Source organism: Schistocerca cancellata, chromosome 9 (genome assembly GCF_023864275.1).
Source record: "Schistocerca cancellata isolate TAMUIC-IGC-003103 chromosome 9, iqSchCanc2.1, whole genome shotgun sequence".
Lineage (NCBI taxonomy): Eukaryota > Metazoa > Arthropoda > Insecta > Orthoptera > Acrididae > Schistocerca > Schistocerca cancellata.
Genome location: NC_064634.1, coordinates 23,662,001 through 23,685,625, shown reverse-complemented (window position 1 = coordinate 23,685,625; position 23,625 = coordinate 23,662,001). Strand labels below are relative to the sequence as shown.

General features: G+C 46.5%; 1 pseudogene; it reads left to right on the top strand.

Moving 5' to 3' along the window:
• The first annotated feature begins 23,021 nt into the window (after positions 1-23,021).
• LOC126102454 (5S ribosomal RNA) lies at positions 23,022-23,139 on the top strand (annotated as a pseudogene).
• Positions 23,140-23,625: the final 486 nt, after the last annotated feature.

Genomic DNA, 23,625 nt, shown 5'->3' with positions numbered 1-23,625 from the left:
CTACATAATACATATTAAAATTATTTAATTATACATATTTTGATGTGAGATTTGCAGTGATTCTTCTGTACGTTGGTTAGATCTAGCAATTTCTTTTTTACAATTATATTTCTTTTACTTCCATTTATTTGTGTGTTCTGTCCATGCAGCCATTTGTTGTTCTATGTGTGCCAAATACACAGGCTAAATTATGCACATGGTATAAGACGAAGATGCCTAACGTGAAAAAGATGAAACATGTCTGGTACTTAAGAATAAATTTCAGCTCAAAAAGACGGAAGAAACACAGATAATGCCATACACTAAATAAATAAATAAATGAAACATAAATGAAGTTATTCGTATTTTATCTTAAACTTTTTTCATCAGTCATGAAGTGCAAAAGTCTAAGAGTCCTTTTGCAGTATTCAGCACGCTGTCTGGTCAAAATCATGCCATAAACTAGGCATCACCTTTTCGCTTAATTAAGCCTCGCGTGAGTCAATTCTTCGTTTTGGAGCTGGCCACCGTTTATTCTACTATCTATTTTTATTCACACAATTTTGGTATTACGGTTAACTACAGCGGACCTTTATTCCTTTTTTTCATTTCGATCGTTACTGCACATAGTCAACACTCGTGATTAATGCAGAGATCCTAGCTAGGGTTGAGCTATTTCGATTGGTACTGTGGGGTGGCGGGTGCAATAATTGTTAATGTTCCTATTATTTATTTAATGCTGTTGTTTGCCGTTCTCTAACTGTAATATTGGCAACCAGAAAGTGATTAGCAAAACGTGAAGCCTGTAATTAGAATTCCTAGTGCCCACTTCATCTGAGAAATACATTTATAGCTACAGCTTATAGCTCTGAGGAATTAGGAGATTGTCTGGGATTCATAATCAAAAACCATTCTCTCTAAAATGTTCACTATATTCTGAAAGTCACAGACCAAAAAGAATCCACACAATCCAACTACCAGAGCAGTTCAAAGTCTAATGCGCTGATACAATTATAACTGTTCAAATTAAATGTATAAGAGAATGCTCGCCATAATTTGATGATAATGTTAATCAAACGCCACGCTAAATAATGGTAGAATGTCTGTCCCGCGGCGGCACGTGAAAATACGACATACGCAAACTGAAGATATATCATTAAAGTCACCCCAGAATTAACACTTCACTCGAAAACGATTTCATGGTTACGCGTATCCCGAGTAACTTATTACGGCATCCGAGGCTGTTTATAGCAATGATACCGACGCGACGCGACTCCCGGCACAGGTTGTGCGCTAATCATCTAATCAGCGTCAGGAGAGAACTGGGAACATCCTTACTCGCGCAGCGTTCTTACAAATAAAGCCGCGGTGCCGACGGCTAAGGGAACGCCTGCTCAAATCCGCTCTCCCGACTAGCCGCTGGGCTAGTAATGCACCACTTCAAGTTATCGAATAAATCATTGCTTCCTTTGCTGATGGCCGATGAAGCTCTCAATTTAAATGTGCATTCAGCACACAGGTAAGTAATCATAATAAAAGTCTGACGTGGCTAAGTCAAATATTTTGGGCGAGAGAATTAATTTAATTACACTACACGCAGTAGACGAGCTCTGAACTTGCCCTTTGGAGATACGCTATAGCTATAGTTTTATAGTTATTCAATTGAAACTTCTCACTTCTTTATGATTATAGCGGATCTCCCTTCTACTTAAATTTAAACATCCTAGCCTTATTTATTCGCATATAAATTTGTAAGTGTCTAGCTCTTTTCTGTTGCGCCAATGATTTTTACAGAAAAACGTCCAAATTTCGAAAATGGTTAAAGTTATCGAACTGACATTTAACACATATTAATTTAGTATTACTTCTGACATGCTACAACCGTTTCAGGTTAATTACTTGATTTTTAAAGTATTGCGCAACATTTATGACGTCAGAGCTAGTTACAGCGGACTGGCTGGCACACAATGGAATGACTGATGTGAATTTTATACGGCGTGAGTAGGCTGCTTCCCTACAGTACAGTGCCGAACATTATCGGATTAAAAACAATGGCGTCCAAAATTAAAGCAACAAAAGGAAATTTTGCAAGGTCGCGCTTATTTTGCCACAAAACAGTGTAAACAGGTGATGATAATAATGAGCGTATGGCATTGGTGGCCGGGAGACCCCTCTCGGAGGGCGGTTCGGTCGCCGCTCCACAAGTTCTTCAACGCCACTACGGCGACTTGTCAGTGAATGAGGATGAAATGATCATGAAAGACACACAACACCCAGTCATACCGAGGCAGAGAAAATCCCTGACCCCGCCGGGAATCGAACCAACGACTGCAATATGCATAACGGTAGAGAAAAATGTTATTCGTTTTTTCCACCTTAACGGAATGGCACACACATTCCGGCAAGTGTGTTCAGTATGGGGTGTGACCACCTCTGGCAGCAATGCAGGCCTGACAACGACGGGATTATGAGTCTCATGCTGAGGCAGTAACGCCCATTTGTCCTGCAGAGCTGCTCCCAGTCTCGGAGAGCAGCTGGTGGATGCTGACGTGATTCAAGCCATCTCTCTAGTGCATCCCAGACATGCTCTATGGCATTCAAATAGGGACAGCGAGCAGGTCACGCCATGCGTGCAATATCTTCTGTTTCCAAGAAAACATACACCACCCGTACTCAGTGACATCGAGCATTATCGTCCATCAATACGACGTCTAGGCCCGCAGTACCTCGCAACAACCGCAGATAAGGTCCCAAGATCTCATCACGATATCTGACAGCAGTTAAACCCTGCCGATCCGCCTGTACAATTTCATGAAGAGGGATTCGAGTTGTAAACATACTCCCTGCACACACTACTAGGTGTCCTCCTCGACCTCGGTCTCTTTCCACAATGTTTGGGTCCAGAAATCGTGTTCCACGCTCCCTCGAGATGGAAATCCATCGAGAATCACTCTCCAGACTAAATCGGGATTCATCTGTGAAAACAATATTGACCCATTGTTCGACCGTCCAGGTTGTCTGTTGATGACTCCACTCTAAGACATTCCCTTCTGTGAAGACGCCTCAGAGGTAGACATACAGCATGTTTCCAACAATAAAGGACACTCTGCAAAGCCTTCAGCACACCGTTTGCCTCCATACAACACGTCTTGGGGATGCTACGGGATCACGTGCTAGTCACCGTCCCGTACTAAGGCGGTACTGTCGTGCCCTTACAGCTAAATAAGGATCCTCTCTTCCGATGTCACACGTGGTTGACCCTGCTCTTGTCTTCGGGATACAGTTTCGGTCTCTATACACGGTCGCCAAATTCGAGAAACAACAGAACGATTCACATTACGACATCGGACCAAATCATTCTGCGACTGTCCTGCTTTCTTGCTTTCTAGGGCCCTCCACTGCAGAGTGTCTGGTAGGCATCTTCTGTGTGCCATACTGCACCGTCTGTGACTTTGGACACAGCGATTGTGCCTGTGGGGCTACCCGGCAAACACCACCTCGTTTCATAGGTGCCCTGACGTCATCGCTGGCATGGTTATCCTTTGACTGGAATGCCTTCTTCCGTACAGAACACGATCGTACGCACATTTGGTTGCAGATTGTATGATTATGTTCTTGTTGTTGTGGTCTGAGACTGGTTTGATGCAGCTCTCCATGCTACTCTACCCTGTGCAAGCTTCTTCATCTCCCAGTACCTACTGCAACCTACAACCTTCTGAATCTGCTTAGTGTATTCATCTCTTGGTCTCCCTCTACGATTTTTACCCTCCACGCTGCCCTCCGATACTAAATTGGTGATCCCTTGTTGTCTCAGAACATGTCCTACCAACCGATCCCTTGTTCTGGTCAAGTTGTGCCACAAACTTCTCTTCTCCCCAATACTATTCAATACCTCCTCATTAGTTATATGATCTGCCCATCTAATCTTCACCATTCTTTTGTAGCACCACATTTCGAAAGCTTCTATTCTCTTCTTGTCTAAACCATTTATCGTCCATGTTTCACTTCCATACATGGCTACACTCCATACAAATACTTTCAGAAACGACTTCCTGACATTTAAATCTATACTCGATGTTAACAAATTTCTCTTCTTCAAAAACGCTTTCCTTGCCATTGCCAGTCTACATTTTATATCCTCTCTACTTCGAACATCATCAGTTATTTTGCTCCCCAGATAGCAAAACTCCTTTACTACTTTAAGTCTCTCATTTCCTAACCTAATTCCCTCAGCATCACCCGACTTAATTCGACTACATTCCATTATCCTCGTTTTGCTTTTGTTGATGTTCATCTTATACCCTCCTTTCAAGACATTGTCCATTCCGTTCAACTGCTCTTCCAAGTCCTTTGCTGTCTCTGAGAGAATTACAATGCCATCGGCAAACCTCAAAGTTTTTATTTGTTCTCCATGCATATTAATACCTACTCCGAACTTTTCTTTTGTTTCCTTTACTGCTTGCTCAATATACAAATTGAATAGCATCGGGGAGAAGCTACAATCCTGTCTTACTCCCTTCCCAACCACTGCTTCCCTTTCATGTCCCTCGACTCTTATAACTGCCATCTGGTTTCTGTACAAATTGTAAATAGCCTTTCGCTCCCTGTATTTTACCCCTGCCACCTTCAGAATTTGAAAGAGAGTATTCCAATCAACATTGTCAAATGCTTTCTCTAAGTCTACAAATGCTAGAAACGTAGGTTTGCCTTTCCTTAATCTTTCTTCTAAGATAAGTCGTAAGGTCAGTATTGCCTCACGTGTTCCAGTATTTCTACGGAATCCAAACTGATCTTCCCCGAGGTCGGCTTCTACCAGTTTTTCCATTCGTCTGTAAAAAATTCGCGTTAGTATTTTGCAGCTGTGACTCATTAAACTGATAGTTCGGTAATTTTCACATCTGTCAACACCCGCTTTCTTTGGTATTGGAATTATTATATTCTTCTTGAAGGCTGAGGGTATTTCGCCTGTCTCATACATCTTGCTCACCAGACGGTAGAGTTTTGTTAGTCCTGGCTCTCCCAAGACAGTCAGTAGTTCTAATGGAATGTTGTCTACTCCCGGGATCTTGTTTCGACTCAGGTCTTTCAGTGCTCTGTCACCTTTGTAGTACGGCAGAAATCCCTTTCTTAAAACATTTAGTACTATAGTGGAACTTCAGTTTCACAACAAAGAAAAACAAAGTCTTCCCGAAAAAAACACCAGCATCTAACACAGAAGAATGCTATTTGACCATACAAAAAATGTTCAAATGTGTGTGAAATCTTATGGGACTTGACTGCTAAGGTCACCAGTCCCTAAGCTTACACACTACTTAACCTAAATTATCCTAAGACAAACACACACACCCACGCCCGAGGAAGCACTCTAACCTCCTCCGGGACCAGCCGCACAGTCCGTGACTGCAGCGACTTAGACAGGTCGGCTAATCCCGCGCGGCTTTGACCACACATTAAGACCACTGAGGCATCATCAAGGAATCATCAAATCGAGGGAAGTGGCGTACGGGACGGGGGGTGGGGGGGTTGAAAATAGTAGAGACGAAGGCTTGCTTGACAAGAGTAGTTTGCAGTAATTACGCAGAGATGGTAATACTTGCAAAGGCTAGACTGCGTAAACAGCTGTATAGGACTAGATTGCGGGCTGAAAACCACAACAAACAAACTACAACATTTTCCATATTTTACTGTTATCTTTATTAAAGTCGTAGGCATCTATGGTATGTTTAAAGTGGGGTTGATGACCCGTTAATTTTGGTGGGAATGGGAGAAGAGGGAGGGCGTAGGGAGGAGGGAGATGATCGAATCCTGAATCGGTGCCTGGTCAACGGAAGTTCATTATGCACAATGTTCATGTACCACTGGAGAAGACATAATGAGAATCATCACAGCGCGAAACGAGATATTCAAATGGCAATCTTTACCCACATCCATCTGCAAATGGAATGGGAAGAACGCTCAATAACGTGACGCAATGACGGGTCGCCTTTTTCATGCAGATGAATTTAATTTCCCGTTTTCCAACGCCCTGATTGCAGACATACGCTTCTTGACACGGGAAAATCGTGCAGTGATGCCAGGTCACTGCGGAGTTCTCATTCCTCCAGTCGCTATCTCGTGGGCTGTCGCCGTTTAAGAGTGCAATTTAGCGCAGCGCAGCTGCTGGGGCGCACAACCCGCAGTGCAGGGAGAGAGAGAGAGAGAGAGAGAGAGAGAGAGAAAGGGAGGGGGGAGGGAGGGGGAGAGTTACGCTGGATGGCACGGAACGGAGCGCAACCCTTGCGCGCGGCCGTGTCGTGACTTCACATGCTGGGGTGGGGGAACTACCGAGAAGACAGCGGTGGTGGGGGGGGAGGGGGGGCAGGGTAACTTATCGCGGACAGATCGCATTACCCCGTCGCCAATCCGCGGCCAGTGGACGCCGTGATAAAAAACCCCACCGCGCTGCGCCGTGGACACTGGGACGCGCTGCTCCTTTTTTTATGTGCGCCTCCGCTGCCCGCGCTGCGGTCGAAACCTTTCAGTTCTTGTTGGCCGTGCAGTGCCGCGCCGCGCCCGTGCCGGAAGCCACCGGGACAAACAAGACCTTGCAGCCGCAGCAGAGTGCGTTGTCACCCGAGTAAAGCCCGAACGGCGAAGGCGAAAAGAAAAGTGGGAGGAGCTTGGGGGGGGGGGGATGAGAGAAAAAAACAGTACTAGGAAACACGGTACCAGTAAACCGAATACGGAGTCTCTGCTTGTTCGCAAATAACGACCATCCCTGCTACGCAGACAACAGCCACTGCAGTATCAGTGAATGTAGTAATCTGAAGTCCCCGCTCTACAGTTATAGAATGATCGATAAATATGTCTTTTGAGTCGAAGGAACCAAGGCTGAGCGCTCCAGAACTGAATCCGGTGTCCGAAGAGGCTACAGGACGTTATGTATCGCATCGACCTGTTAGGAGAAGAGTGGGTGACGCGAATCTCCACTCCCGCCGACCATGGCGGGCACCTGTCGTACACCGCAATAGCACTGAGGCGGTTACAGATGGGCAAGAAACCAACCAGAATGGACACCACGGATTTGACGTCGGTGTATTGTTTATGGACGAAACCCGGATCTGCTTGTAACCTGACAATCCCAGACAACATGTTAGGGGAGCACCTGGTAATATCGAACGCCTCCGACACTTTGTCCCACATGTCTAACAAGGCGGTCTTGGTTAGTTGATGTTAAGGAATGGCATTACAAGGAGCCACTTTACACTCTTCGTGGCTGTTGAGGGCAATTCAATGCATTGCGATACAGGGACGAGATTCTGCAAGCAATAGAGGGACCATATCGGCAGCACTTTGGCGACAATTTCACCTCGATGGATGGTAACTCGCGCGCTTATCGTGCTGTTCCGTGAACACGATCACCAGAACGGTGCGTCGAGCCTGTTCTCCAGGCATGGACCCAATTGAACATTTGTGGGATCGATTGAAACGAACAGTTTTTTGATGTCGACAAAGACCACGTATCCTGCGTAACTTACGCAGAATTTCCGTTGCAGAATGGGACATTTTGGGTCGGGTCTGGGTTGACGATCTCATCGATGGTGTGCCCCGACGGATCAAAGCCACCATCCGAGCAAGAGGATGTTCCACCACCACCACCTATTGACGTTGCTCAGCAGTGCAATGGAAAAACTACCAATGGGAAACAAGACGTTTTGTAGTTACACAAATATTTGATTGTCTGATCTGGTGATCAAGACACATTGGAAATGAACATACAGGGTCACTCAGAAATGTTCCGGTATACTTCGCGTTGTTGTAGAGGGTGTCTTGAGGAACGAATCGAGGATTGATACCTGTATCCAGAATCATCATCCAACGAAATTACAGAGCGTCGAAGTGGCGCCGCGCCCGCCACTAAGCCACCCCTTCGGCAGCAAACCTGATGGTGTACGCTGACGGACCGTAGGCGGGACGTCTCGCAATGTGGTTTGTTCTTCAATGATTGCGACTGAGTCAGTGATCGCCAGTGGAGAAGATGGAACACACTACCTCGTTGAAAGACCTACTCTCCCACGAATGTGATACTCTGTTGCCTCGGTGGATGATGGTTTCGGATATGGGTTTTCATCTACAGTTTATTTTTTTCTGGAATCCTGAAAAATCTCCTGTGTTTTTCGGTACACAGGAGAAAATATACACTACTGGCCATTAAAACCGCTACACCACAGACATGACGTGCTACAGACGCGAAATTTAACCGACAGGAAGAAGATGCTGTGATATGCAAACGATTAGCTTTTCAGAGCATTCACACTAGGTTGGCGCCGGTGGCGACACCTACAATGTGCTGACATGAGGAAAGTTTCCATCCGATTTTTCATACACAAACGGCAGTTGACCGGCGTTGCCTGGTGAAACGTTGTTGTGATGGCTCGTGTAAAGAGGAGAAATGCGTCCCATCACGTTTCCGACTTTGATAAAGGTCGGATTGTAGCCTATCGCGATTGCGGTTTATCGTATCGCGACATTGGTGCTCGTGTTGGTCGAGATCCAATGACTGTTAGCAGAATGGTGGGTTTAGGAGGGTAATACGGAAAGCCGTGCTGGATCCCAAAAGCCCCTTATCACTAGCAGTCGAGATGACAGGCATCTTATCCGCATGTCTGTAACGGATCGTGCAGCCACGTCTCGATCCCTTACTCAACAAATGGGGACGTTTGCAAGAAAACAACCATCTGCACGAACAGTTCGAATATGACTGCAGCAGCATGGACTATGACTCCAATGAATACCCGTTTATCACCTGCATTTCTTCTTGGTGTGGCAATTTTAATGGACAGTCATTCTGGAACCAATAGAGCATGGTATTCATCAGGGCCTTTCTACGGAGCAGCAGCATCATCATCTGCACTGGCGATCGTAGATGACGTTTACGGACACGGATTCCTGTCCTCGATCTGTTCCTCAAGAATCCCCTCTAGAAGCCCCCTCCCGCCCCCCCGAAGTTTGTCAAAATATTTCTGGGACATCTTGTACACGCATGACTCAGTGCCAATTTTTGTTTCCTTTGCCACGAATTTCGAAATTAAGGGATGGTGTAAAAGTTTCATTCATTTGTGTAGATAGAGAAGAGAGATGACTACCCCTTGTACTCTGTTTGCCGCTACCTGATGGCGTTTGAGCACTCGTAGAGTAAGTCTAGAGCAGCGGTGCGGAGGAGAGAGAGAATCCACCTCGTTCCTGCAGTGCCGGTACCAGGAGCCGTCGAGACGGGGCAGAACGGCGCTGCTGGAACGTGTGTCGCGGGCAGCAATCTGCGCACTCGGGCTGGCTGCCGCGCCACACTGGAGTGAGATAAGGCGCACGGCGCGGTCGCACGTGCCAACGCGGCGGCGCCTGCGCCTGTTTCCCTGGCGCGTGCATCCCGAGGCAGGCAGGGCCCGATGCCAAGGCCGGCGCCGGCGCCGAGTAGCCCGCAGCCGCGCGCGCCCCCACGCGGTCGATACGGCAAGACGAGCGCCTGGCGCGGCCTCGTGGAAATTGCGGCACGACGCCGCCGCCGCCTGTTACACGGCCAGCGGTCACGCCACGCCGTCTGCCCTAATGGCCTCCAGTAGTGCACCCGCTATCGTTCCATCCAACTCTCGGCTCCTGCTGGAGGTGTTGCTGCTACTGTCAGCATCTGTGTCTCACGTGTACCGGGTCGTCGCCTGTAACTGTATCTCACATGCGACGAAACATATTGTCATATCGGATACGTCTCGCTCGTATGTAACATCCAGCGTAAATTCTCTCTCTCTCTCTCTCTCTCTCTCTCGCACACACACACACACACACACACACACACACACACACACACACACACACACATGGGGGGGAGGGAGAGGGGGAGGGGAGAGAGAGAGAGAGAGAGAGAGAGAGAGAGAGAGAGAGAGAGAGAGAGAGAGAGGGGGGGGGGGGAGTACATATGCAGCAAGCTCCTCATTAATATGCTGCGGCCAAAGTGGCACCGACATCGGTGGATTCTCTCGACGGCCGAAGACGCTCGAGCTTTTCCAATCAGCACACCAGTACGTGCGCGGTCTGAGTCCAGCCGATGTCAACGCTCAAACGTACAGACTTCGGACGACGATCGGCGGAATTGAAATCAGTTTCTGGGATCGTGAGTATCAGAAACATAATAACAGGGACAAGTTTCGGAACTGTGGTCTGAAATCGCTACTTTACTGGAGACCACAATGCTCGAATAACATAAAAACTTAATAATACAAGAGGGCGAAAAAAAATTTTCCGCTGGAAAGCCACACTAAGAAATTGCCTACATGTCGATGCTTATAAGCCCGCTTCGTTGCATATAAGCTGCACCGCCCAACTTTTTGATACCTCCTTATAATTTATTGAACGTTACCTCCTATTACATTATGCACGGTCAGAAGCTGACTAGCCATTTCATCTTCACGTCAATGCCGCATGTCATCTGCAACACAACGGAAATTTTAGGCCAAGACTATAACCTCAAAAAATTGTGTTCACACGAAAGTGGTATACGTCAGTTTTGATGCTTAAAATTTGGGTTGTAGTCGGTGTGCATCAGCTATCTATGAATTATTATTAGTGCTTATTCGAGTGGAGTCGTGAATATCTTATATGAGGTGGTTCGCTTATGTAGATAAACTCTAGCGTACGATTCGACCCGTCAGCTTCCAACAGATATCATCCGGTATCCAAAGACGCAACAAACACAACATTTCAAAATTGCGACTCATACTCGTAATGGCGCCGAAACATAATCAGGAATCATAAAACCACGATAATTTTTCCTACAAAAAAATTGTTCAAATAGCTCTGAGCACTATGCGACTTAACTTCTGAGGTCATCAGTCGCCTAGAACTTAGAACTACTTAAAGCTAACTAACCCAAGGACATTACACACATCCATGCCCGAAGCAGGATTCGAACCTGCGACCGTAAAGGTCGCTCGGCTCCAGACCGTAGCGCCTAGAACCGTAGGGCCACTCCGGCCGGCGATAATTTTTCATAATACATCAGAATCTAAAGCGACAACAGCGGAAAAAAGTGGTTCTGAATGGGATGAAACTTAATACCTAATGTAACAACCTCGGAATCGAAATAAAAATGAAATGTTGGGAACTTCGCATCGTAAACTCGTGCCGTCACAAATGACGTGCTTCGAAGCCGAATCGCACACTAGAGTTGACCCTCAAAGTGGTATGTGTGTTCCTGCACAATGCTTTAGAGGTATTCACAGCATGTTATTCTAAAACTCATGTTTGTATTTCGCACATATGCCGAATGACAGTCATGGAAAATTAGTTGACTCATGTCTATTTTGCTAGATTTACTTGAAGTAGTGCGGAATGTGTGAAATCATTTTCATTGTCACCACGAATCATCTCGAGTATATAATAGAACGTTACTCTCTTCGTCTTACATATATTCGTAAAACTGGTTATTCCAATAACTCACGAAAGACTGTACAGTACTCGCCACGCTCTTTTCGGGACAGACATAGAGATTCATTCTTATTAATGTTTCAAAAATGGTTCAAAAGGCTCTGAGCACTATGGGACTTCAACATCTGAGGTCAGCAGTCCACTAGAACTTAGAACTACTTAAACCTAACTAAACTAAGGACAGCACACACATCCATGCCCGAGGCAGGATTCCAACCTGCGACCGTAGTGGTCGGGCGGTTCCAGACTAAAGCGCCTAGAACCGCTCGGCCACAACGGCTGGCGTATTAATGTTTAAAAACCTCCAAAGCAACATAGACGACGCTGAGATAGATAATTTAATATAAGACACATGGGCCGCAAATGTCGGGAAATACCCCAAAAGTGGATAATAAATGTTGAACACGTGACGCCACCAGATAACATCCCTCGCTGCACGTGCAGCGTGTGAACCTATCGCTCTGCCGCACCTAACAACTTTAACCCAAGTCAAGTACACAAATCGCTGTGGCTACAGGCCTACTGCGCAACTTCAGCTCATGGGACTCGGGGTTCGAATATTGCGTCTGGCAGGCAGAAAGTTGCGTGTTTACACTCAGGTAACATTTATTATTTTATTTACCGGTCTCGCCGTCGCCGTCGCCTCTGATTTATTGCAACAAAAACCTACCGTATTGCCTCACAAGTAAATGAGTATAAGTTTCCGATTTCGGCCGTTACCAGTAAATGACGCACATTTTCTTTACGAAATAATGTCTGTAAACAACAAAAGAAGGCACAAACGAAAAAAAAACAAAAAACAAGAAAAACTTTTCCCCGATACACAGAAGACAACAATTCTGTACATTCTGAGTTTACAATGGATCACATTTACAAAAGGTGTTCGAAATTTGAACAGTTCGCTTGAATGAAAGTAAGCGATGTACAACTGCATCCTACCGCGATGGTAGGGTCGACAAACTCAACGGCTGCACGTGCGGCAAGATAAGTCATCTGATGACGCCACATGTTCAATATTTGTCATCCACTTTTGGGGTATTTCCCGACGTTTGCGCACTCATGTCTCTTATATTACATTACCTGCCTCAGCGTCATGTAAGTCGCTTAGGATGTTTTTAAACGTTAATAAGAATCAACCTGCATGTTAGAAGCGATTCTTATCTTCTTGTTTTTTTTCTATAAAAAAGAAGTTAAAAGGAGATCTGACGCACGGTGACCAAGTTGTCGACCGGCGTCTGGCAACCATCGTCGGTGCCACACCGAACGTAGGCTTCGAGGGTGCAGACTTTCCAATTTACAAATTACAGCTCGTGCAAAACAACTTAATAGCAACTGCACAGAAACGCATTCTCGTTCTCCCTGCCGAGCGAATCCATCCCTTCGTTCCGAAGGGGCCGCTACTACCTCAAGTCTACTGCCGCCAGCTGAGCGCTCTGTTAGTCGTAGGTGACCGTCTCGTTGTTTTTCTTGTCCGGTACTCTAATTACAGATCACTTTGTTGTTAGCATTGCTAATACCACCGTCCGCAGACTCGCCCGCTGCTGCCGACGGCCTGGAGCTCCTGTCCCCACTAGCGGACAGGTGTGGTCTTCTGATGTCTCCGAATCAGTCGCTAAAACGCTCTCTTGTGCGGCCAGCTACAAACAGTAAGCGGAGAAAGACACCAGCGGAAGTCCTGCCAGTAAGCCCGTTCCTGGTGCAGATAACTATTGGAATCACAAATATTTACGCACACAGACCATTTGCAGCGGCTTACAAAACAACAATGCTTTTTGCTGATCCTGATAGCGTCTGCGAAATTCAAAAATATTTTCTTACCAGGGATTTGTGATAGCCAGCTTCGGTAGGCCAAATTCCGTAGGACACTGATAACGCGCAAGTGAGCTGAGCTATGGCCAGCTAGTTTCACCTCAAATGGCTCTGAGCACTATGGGACTTAACATCTATGGTCATCAGTCCCCTAGAACTTAGAACTACTTAAACCTAACTAACCTAAGGACAGCATACAACACCCAGCCATCACGAGGCAGAGAAAATCCCTGACCCCGCCGGGAATCGAACCCGGGATCCCGGGAGTGGGAAGCGAGAACGCTGCCGCACGACCACGAGATGCGGGCAGCTAGTTTCACCGTTAAGCTGTTTAGCGATATTGTTCCAAGACCTGACACACTCTTCAATTATTAAAACTAACACAGGCCGATATCCACCACACACTGCACAGGCTTTCGAATGTCAAAATAATAATTAATATTTACCATTCTGAGGTGGTTAAAGTCAGGCTAAACAGGTTTCATATGCAAACTGAAGGGGGATCCCTGCTGTGAGCTGAAGCGTCACATTAAGCGGAATCACCGGCGGCGAGGGAAAATGTGTACCGGGCCGGGATTCGAAGACAGGATCTCTTGCTTACCAGCCAGATGCAGTAACTGTTACGGCGTAAAGTCAAGTACCAGCACGCCAGTCGAGATCGAAAGAGAAGAGACGGCTGTGAGAAGAAGTCGGCCAGTCGCACGGTGACCGGACCTTCCTCCGGGTTCAAATGGCTCTGAGCACTATGGGGCTTAACTTCTGAGGTCATCAGTCGCCTAGAACTTAGAATTAAACCTAAATAACCTAAGGACATCACACACAACCATGCCCGAGACAGGATTCGAACCTGCGACCGTAGCGGTCGTGCGGCTCCAGACTGTAGCGCCTAGAACCGCTCGGCCACTCCGGCCGGCAGCAGCTTCCAGATCGCCGACTTGGATAGCAGCGTCAACTCTAGTCACTTCGCTTGCACTCTATACGTAAAACTGACTTGAAATAGTTTATGCTGAAGATGACTGATTAATTCGTATGTTGCCCTTTGCTTGAGACACATCAGTGTAATTGCAAAGTTAAGTACTGTATCTTTTCTCATTGTAATAAAACTTATTATTACGACCTGTTTGTTTGTCTAGCGAACCGAGTATGTCAGGCATCCTAGACACTACAGTAACCATCCTACAGAGCGCCGCCTACCCGCGGTCCGTGTCCACTGTACTCCCGTTCGCTACTCACAGATCGCCATAGGAGGTCGGACATTGTGCATTCGTACTGTAGAAGGTGGATCCATTGCCCAGATGGCGTTATTATTAATATCAGCATTCTTTTGAAGTTTACGAATGTTCCACAAACGACGTGCATTTTCTTCTGAGTCTGCCTATTGCATTTCTGCACGACACCAAACTTTCCTATATGGAACGGAGGATAATGCCACATCTATATCACTGTCCTCTTCGTAATCATCTCTTATATCTGTAGAATGCTTCAAATCTGTGGACGACTATTCCATTAGACAAACTGAGGATCGGTGCTTATAAATTACGCAGGAAATCCAAAAAAGGAACACACACGTGTCATCCCGCGCTAAAACCATTTTATGTAACAAGAGTGGCGTATTGTCGCTAGAAAGTATATGTTTTGGGTTTGCTGCAGACACAATTGCTGTGCGGTACGGATAACAGATGTAGCACAGTGTGCGAATGAAATGGAGTGTGCAAGATCCCCTCGCTTCTAAACTGATAGTGTTATTACTTAGCTTAGCCGCGAGTCCGTAGAGGGTGGTATGTGTGACGTACAGTATAACTGGTCAGCATTTCCACCTGGAAATTGCGAGTGTAAATCGGACCTTCCTCGATCCGCCTTGGTGGGTCGTGTCGTCCGATTTCCTCCTACCTTTGCGCGGTGCAGCTCTCGTAAATGTCGTCCCCTGCAGGTTCTTCATTGGCGCATTGGATGTCTCTGCCGGTGGAAGCTAATTATCTGAAATTTCTGTCGATCAACTTTGGAGTATCTATTTACTCGAAATTAACATTCAGAATGCCGTAATACCACTTTTATTCCTATTAGATCAATAATGAAACACTCATGTCACAAACTACTCGTAACCGAGAGCATGGCTACCATCGAAGAAGACAGGAAGAGCTCTTAACGCCGACTGCCGACTTTGGCGCGCAGTCCGTATCTCTTACTAGTTTCGTCACAGTTCGTGGATTTCCGATCAAGTTCGTACTTACTAAGATATGCATTTGTTAATGAACGGGTGTGAATTTTAACGAGGTAAAATTACGATAAATAGTTTTGAACTTCCAGAGTCTCCTCCTAGTATTCATGTTGTCATAATTGACTTTAATTATTAAATATAAATAAACAAAATCAGCGACTTTGGCGCCAAGATGGCGGTACTTCCCGTCATGTACATACGGTCCAGCGCCTAGCCCCACCCCACTACGCGCGACATATGGTCGCTTCGTCACCTAGCCAGCCAGCCAGCGTGGGAAATGCTCTCCGACTCATGGCCGGCTACGGACTACAGCACTTCCTAACTATCGTGAATAAATCAATAAGAGACAATAATTTATTAAAACTGGTAGAAATGTCTTCCTCACGTAAGAGGCGCCTTACAAGTGGCAACTGGAAACGTATTCGGAAGTTGACGTGCGTGGGACAGTACGAGTCTTGTGGCAAAAATGTCTACACTGCACATAGATTTGCCGTGAAATTCTGGAAATGTATGAACAAATGCAATGTCGCGTCCAGCCGTAGTTTGACCCTGATCACACAGACGTAGCTGACGCTGATCTTGCATCACGCGAATTCCATCTTTTCGGCAAGCTGAAGGAACAACTCGGGGGAAACAGATTTTCCAACGATGAAGATGTTCACACAGCGGTTCTCGAACTTCGGATGGCACCGTGACCAAGGGGCGGATTTGTATCGTCGAGGAACTGAACGACTGGTAGGAGGTCCCGACCACTGTTGACAGAGTCTCGGTGACTACGTTGAAAAACAGTGTCATATATATGTGTCACTCTGGAGTATAGTGCATCATTCAATAAATTATTTCGCCTGCCATTATCAAAGTGTAGCTTAGTTTTCGAAATCCTCTCACACGTTCCATGGCTACTGGGATATTACACCATTCCGCGCAAAAGAACTACTCTAGTTACATTAAACATGCAGGAGCATATCGGCCAGTTAACAGTTTTTCTTGAATCTCAACAGGTCGATGATATCGAAACCTGGAGCGGAATGACTTTTTATTAAAACTACTGCGTCCTCATACTCACGAAACAAATCTTAGATTTTATCAGCAATGTGAGCGAGGTTATCAGCCTGGTGAGTGGAATGGTAACGCGAAATTCACTCATATTGTAAAAATATATGTATGTGTATGTATGTTCCACATCTCGTCAACTACTGGATCGATTTTATCCAAACTTGTTACACATACCACTTACCGTCTGGATAGAATCGCTGTGAGGGTAAGAAAAACCTACCTATCGTAGTTCTGGAAATATGACGTCATAAACAATGAGATGCGTGAAAAACTGCAGTATTTATTACTTCGTTGCTACTAACTCTGTTTCCAACACAACTCGCAGACAGTATCCACATCTGTATTTGAATCTATCTACAAAAATAATCGCTTATGACACAAAGATGGGTAGCTATGACGTCATAAAAAACGAGATGCGTAAAAAACTGTCGCATTGCGCATGAAACTTAAATTTATTACTTCTTTGTTACTAACTCATTTCGCAACATATTTCCCAGACATTACCCACATATGCTGCTGAATGTACCTAAGCAAATAATGTCCGATGACATACAGTTCAAAGAGACAAGACGTGGTAAACACAGATACGCGAAAAAATGCCGGACAATGCACGAAGTTTTAATATATTTATTCTTTACGACTAACACACTCCTACAATCGAGTCACCTTACGGAATTCCCTGACACTTGCCAGCGCTTTAGACAACTTTCAACTGGGAAGCGCATACGGCTTTAGGCGATAACAACAGCCATCTAATAGAGCTGCGAAGAATTGTTGCCGCAGAGACTCGAATAAAATCGCGTTGTAGTCACGCGAAGCAACTGCGCGCAGTGTACAGAACCTGTCCGCGATTCTGTACGACTGTTTCATTTATTCAAAGATTTTCACGAATACATCGAACGTTTTCGATATTACACTAGAAACACAATTCATTTTTCGTTTCAGTTTCTAATAGAAAATTGATAAAATCAATATCCGGTACTTGTCTCATAAACCTTATTGTTGCCGCTTTTTATTTATTTTTTTCCTTGTATGGAATGTGTTACCTAGCAGCAGAGTTTACACTGCTCCGCATTAAAGTTGCTACACCAAGAAGAAATGCAGATGATGAAGGGGTATTCGTTGGACAAATACATTATACTAGAACTGACATGTGATTACATTTTCACGCAATTTGGGTGCATAGATCCTGAGAAATCAGTACCCAGAACAACCACCTCTGGCCGTAATAACGACCTTGATACGCCTGGGCTTTGAGTCAAAAACAGCTTGGATGGCGTGTACAGGTATAGCTGCCCATGCAGCTTCAACACGATACCACACTTCATCAAGAGTAGTGACTGGCGTATTGACGGGCCAATTGCTCGGCCACCATTGACCAGACGTTTTCAGTTGGTGAGAGATCTGGAGAATGCGCTGGCCAGGGCAGCAGTCGAACATTTTCTGTATCCAGAAAGGCCCGTACAGGATCTGCAAACATGCGGTCGTGCATTATGCTGCTGAAATATAGGGTTTTGCTGGGATCGAATGAAGGGTAGAGCCACGGGTCTTAACACATCTGAAATGTAACGTCCACTGTTCAAAGTGCCATCAATGCGAACAAGAGGTGACGGAGACGTTAACGAATGGCACCCCATACCACCACGCCGGGTGATACGCCAGTATGGCGACGACGAATACACGCTTTCAATGTGCGTTCACCGCGATGTCGCGAAACACGGATGCGACCATCATGATGCTGTAAACAGAACCTGGATTCATCCGAAAAAAATGAGGTTTTGCCGTTCGTGCACCCAGGTTCGTCGTTGAGGACACCATTGCAGGCGCTCCTATCTGTGATGCAGCGTCAAAGGTAAGCGCAGCCACGGTCTCCGAACTGACAGTCCACGCTGCTGCAAACGTCGTCGAACTGTTCGTGCAGATGGTTGTTGTCTTGCAGACGTCCCCATCTGTTGACTCGGGGATCCAGACGTGGCTGCACGATCCGTTACAGCCGTGCGGATAAGATGCCTGTCATCTCGACTGCTAGTGATACGAGGCCGTCGGGATCCAGCACGGCGTTCCGTATTACCCTCCTGAACCCTCCGATTCCATATTCTGATAATAGTCCTTGGATCTCGGCCAACGCGAGCAGCCATGTCGCGATACGATAAACCGCAATCGCGATAGGCTACAATCCGACCTTTATCAAAGTCGGAAACGAGATGGTACGCATTTCTCCTCCTTACACGAGGCATCACAAAAACGCTTCACCAGGCAACGCCGGTCAACTGCTGTCTGTGTACGAGAAATCGGTTGGAATGTTTCCTCGTGTCAGCACGTTGTAGGTGTCGCCAGCGGCGCCAACCTTGTGTGAATGCTCTGAAAAGCTAATCATTTGCATATCACAGCATCTTCTTCCTGTCGGTTAAATTTCGCGTCTGTAGCACGTCATCTTGATGGTGTAGCAATTTTAATGGCCAGTAGTGTATTTCTCGCATGTGCAGTTTAGAAAAGACCGCCTTCGTTTTGGCTGCTGCTTTGGTTTTAATTTACGGTGAGGCATACTGTTAGTTTTATGCAGGTCGCTCTTCCATAACCCTGCTTCCTCGGACAGATGCGCTACCGCGTTCACGGTTATTCAGCGAGCAGTTTACCCGAGTCCGGACGCACCTCTCGGTGGATCACACCGAGCACTCGTGTTTCCGCTACGCCCTCACAGTGACGACCTGTGTTGGGCGGGCGCGGCCGCGGCAGCTGCGCTGCGTGGGTGGGTGGGTGGCTCCGGCGAGGCAGCGGCCGGCGCGCCTGCGGCGACAATCGATGCCAGAGAGGGCGACGGCGACAGCGGGCGGAGAGCAGAGTGCAGAGAGGGGTCCGCAGCGCGCCGGCCCGCTGCCAGCCAGCCAGCCCCCACGCCCGCTGCGCTGTCCTGGCCGGCGTCCACGTCTGTCTGTACATCTGCACTCCGCGAGCTACCCAGCTGACAGGGGTCAGTCGTGGCACCGCTTCTTTTTAACATACGAGGGGCGTTTGAAAAGTCCGTACAATAAAAACTACGTACGAGTTTGGGGTAAACCTTTCTTATTTTCCGACATAGTCTCCTTTTAGACTTGTACACCTCGTTCGACGCTGTTCTCATTTTTTGATCCTTTCCGAATAACAGGAATTGTCCAAGTCTGCAAAATAGCTATTACTTGCTGCAATCACCACCTCGTTTGAATAAAATCTTTGTCCCGCCAGCCATTTCTTCAAAGTGGGCAACACATAGTAGTCGGAGGGAGCCAAGTCTGGAGAATAGCCCGGGGGGATGTGTAACGAGTTGGAATCCTATTTCCAATAACTTTCCGACCACAACTGCTGAGGTGTGTGCTAGTGCATTGTCGTGATGGATAAGGACTTTTCAGTGGTCAAATCGCCGGCGTTTTTCTTGCAGCTCGGTTTTCAAATGGTCCAATAACAATGAATAATATGCACCTGTAATAGTTTTACCCTTTTCCTGATAGTCGATGAGGATTATCCCTTGTGAATCCCAGAAGACAGTCGCCAAAACCTTTCCAGCTGAAGGAAGGTCTTCGCCTTTTTGGTGCAGATTCTCCCTAGGTAACCCATTGTTTGGATTGTTGTTTGCTCTCAGGAGTATAGTGTAATGTATCCATCTTTCATCCACAGTGACGAAACGATGCTTAAAGTCCTGCGGATTCTTCCTGAACAGCTACAAACCATCCTTGCAACACTTCAGACGATTCCGTTTTTCGTCAAGCGTGAGCAATCGCGGAACCCATCTTGCGGATAGCTTTCTCATGTCCAAATGGTTATGGAAAATATTATGTACCCGTTCATTCGAGATGCCCACAGCACTAGCAATCTCACGCACCTTAACTCTTCTGTCAGCTATCACCGTATCATGGATTTGATCAATGATTTCTGGAGTTGTAAGCTCCACAGGGCGTTCGGAACGTTCAGCATCACTTGTGCCCATATGACCACTCCGAAGATTTAGAAACCACTTATAAACTGTTCTAGCCGAAGGTGCAGAGTCACCGCAATGCTTATCAAGCTTCTCTTTAGTCTCCTGATGCGTTTTGCCTTTCATAAAGTAATGTTTAATCACCACACGAAATTCTTTTTCGTCCATTTTTTGACAACCACTCAACTTGCTTGATTTACACGAATGCCAAACTCTAAGAAAGGCACCAATATGGCTGAAACTTGGTGTGTGTTCTTTCCAACGATGCTACTAACTCAACATGACCTCGATACGCTCCGGTGGTGGCATCTCTCGGACTTTTCAAACGCCCCTCGTATATAAGAATGACGTTATCACGCACAACATACGAAATTTATCTATGATGACGATACGGTACTGACAACCCAACATCAAACATTGGTGGAAGGAAGTGACCAACTTACAGAAGTCCAGAAATAATGCACAAATACTACATCAAATGGTGCCTAAAATTTAGTTCTCAAAAATCAGAAGTAAGTGCTTTCCATCTTAGCAACAAGTTGGCTAACAAAACATTTGATGCGTACTTTGGCGGAGAAAGAGTACGGCAAATGGTTCAAATGGCTCTGAGCACTATGGGACTCAACTGCTGTGGTCATCAGTCCCCTAGAACTTAGAACTAATTAAACCTAACTAACCTAAGGACATCACACACACCCATGCCCGAGGCAGGATTCGAACCTGCGACCGTAGCAGCAGCGCGGCTCCGGACTAGAGTGCCTAGAACCGCACGGCCACCGCGGCCGGCAAGAGTACGGCAACACATGCCCCACATACCCAGGTGTCACTCTAGACGGGTCATAATACTGCGCCCCAGCATGGTACGAGTCGTCATACCAACAAAGTCGACGTCCAGGTGAGGATCGTAATGAGCACACTGAAATCCACTCCCACTGCTTGGCTTCCGACCCCAGGCGATATCGTACCACCTCAACATCGCAGGAAGGGCACGGCTCATAAGGAGTAACTAGCCAGGAAAATTATCAACCCCATCCAGAAAACTTTACACCTTCTTCCCCACCAAATCGTCATAGGTCTCGTTGCCCTATCTGGAGAGATGCCGATTTGGAAGACAACTATGACATTATTGCCAAATGGACTGAGCATGTTGTTAACAATAAAGAAATTAGGAACTTGGTCATTATTCTCACAAGCAGCAGGCAGAAGTCCGGGAATGGACCTATCCGGTCACATAGAGGGCCACATGAATCAGTTTAGAATAGATATTGGTACATGTCACGACATGTTGTTCAAATGGGGCATGTAAAGGTCACCAGAATGCAATTGTTGAGCTCCAAATCAGAGCATGAACCACATCCTAAACGAGTGCCCAAGCAGGTTATTCCCAGGTGGCATCATGGAACAGCACTCCGCGTCTATGGAAGCAGTAGCTTAGCTCTCTGATTTGGATAGGTTCAGGTTTCTTGCTTGCTGTACTATCTTTTTATTTTTTATTTATTTTTCACTGCAATTATTCAGACTAGGTACATTTCACACCCAAATGTGTACGTTTTAAATGTCTTATGTAATATCTATTTCCTTAAGATGAGCCTGCTTGTGCCGTTTCGTGTATTGTAATTTTTCTGTGCATCTCACACTATATATACGAGTGAGGTGGAGGGCTCTTCTTGCAACTGTGCCCCGTTCCCTCGTTTCCCAGTGCGCAGAAAGGACCACTGCTGGTAAACTCCCGTGCGATCTCTAACCTCTCTAATTCTCCCTTCGGGGTCTTTTCGCGAGATACGTGAAGACGAAGCAATGGGTTGCCATGAAGTTTTATTCTCAACATAATCCCCCAAGCTGTGACTAAGCAATGTCCCCGCAATACTCCTCCTTCCAGGAGTGCTAGCCCCGCAAGTTCTGCAGGAGAAGTACGGAAGGTAGCAGATGAGGCAGTGGCGGAAGTCAAGCTGTGGCTCAGGGAGCTCAGCCGGTAGAGTACTTTCCTGCAAGAGGCAAAGGTCGCGTGCTCGAATCCCGGTCCGGCACATAGTTTCAATCTGACTGCTTGACTCTTCCACGAACGGAGGCTCTCGGAACTTTAACAGCCACTCACGGCGACATGCACAGTCCCTCTCCTGCAGCGACTGCCACTAGACTTGAATGAGCATCTCCGTGACGCTTTCCCGCTTTCTGAACGAAACCGTAACGAAACGCGCCGCCCTACTTTGGATTTTCTCTATATCCTCTACCAATCTTATTGTTTTTGCATCCAGAAGTGATGACCAATAGACACGTATCGGTACAACCTGGATTTTCAAAAGCTACCTCCTTCGAGGGTGAACTGCCCTTACTAAAGATTCTACCAATTAAACTGTCTGCCAACTTCCCTACTATGAGTTTTGTATGCTCGCTCCACCTTAAATCGCCCAGTACGGATACTCTCATGTAATTAATAGATGTCACTGTTTCCAGTCGGCAGTGTCCAATTTATCTGTCTGGATTCACCTGACACAGCTGCAATATTAACGCTGCTGCCAAAAACGAATTACCAAACACTTCACCAATGTGCGGGGCAACGGCCTTGCCGCAGTGGATACACTGGTTCCCGTGAGAACACCGAAGTTAAGCGTTGTCGGGCATGGTCGGCACTTGGATGGGTGACCATCCAGGCCGCCGAGCGCTGTTGCCATTTTTCGGGATGCACTCAGCCTCGTGATGCCAATTGAGGAGCTACTCGACCGAATAATAGCGGCTTCGGTCAAGAATACAATCATAACGACCGGGAGAGCGGAGTGCTGACACCACGCCCCTCCTATCCGCATCCTCCATGAGGATGACACGGCGGTCGGATGGTCCCGGTAGGCCACTCGTGGCCTGAAGACGGAGTGCTTTTTTTTTATCACCAATGTGCTGCGCCATTCCCTTTTGGTTCCTATAGCGGCGTGCTACGGTACGCGGAGGAATTTCACTATATACCACGACTGCAGACATGTAGCATAAAAAAACGACCTCTTTCATAAATAACTATCAAAAATTTAAAAACTGCGCAGCTTTATTTTTCCGACACCCTCGTAACCATTACTGCTCCAAACAATCCCAAAATCTGATGCTTTGAATCTGCAACTGAAAAATTATGACCAGGAAGACTGCAAATGCGGTTGACTTATTGTAGTGA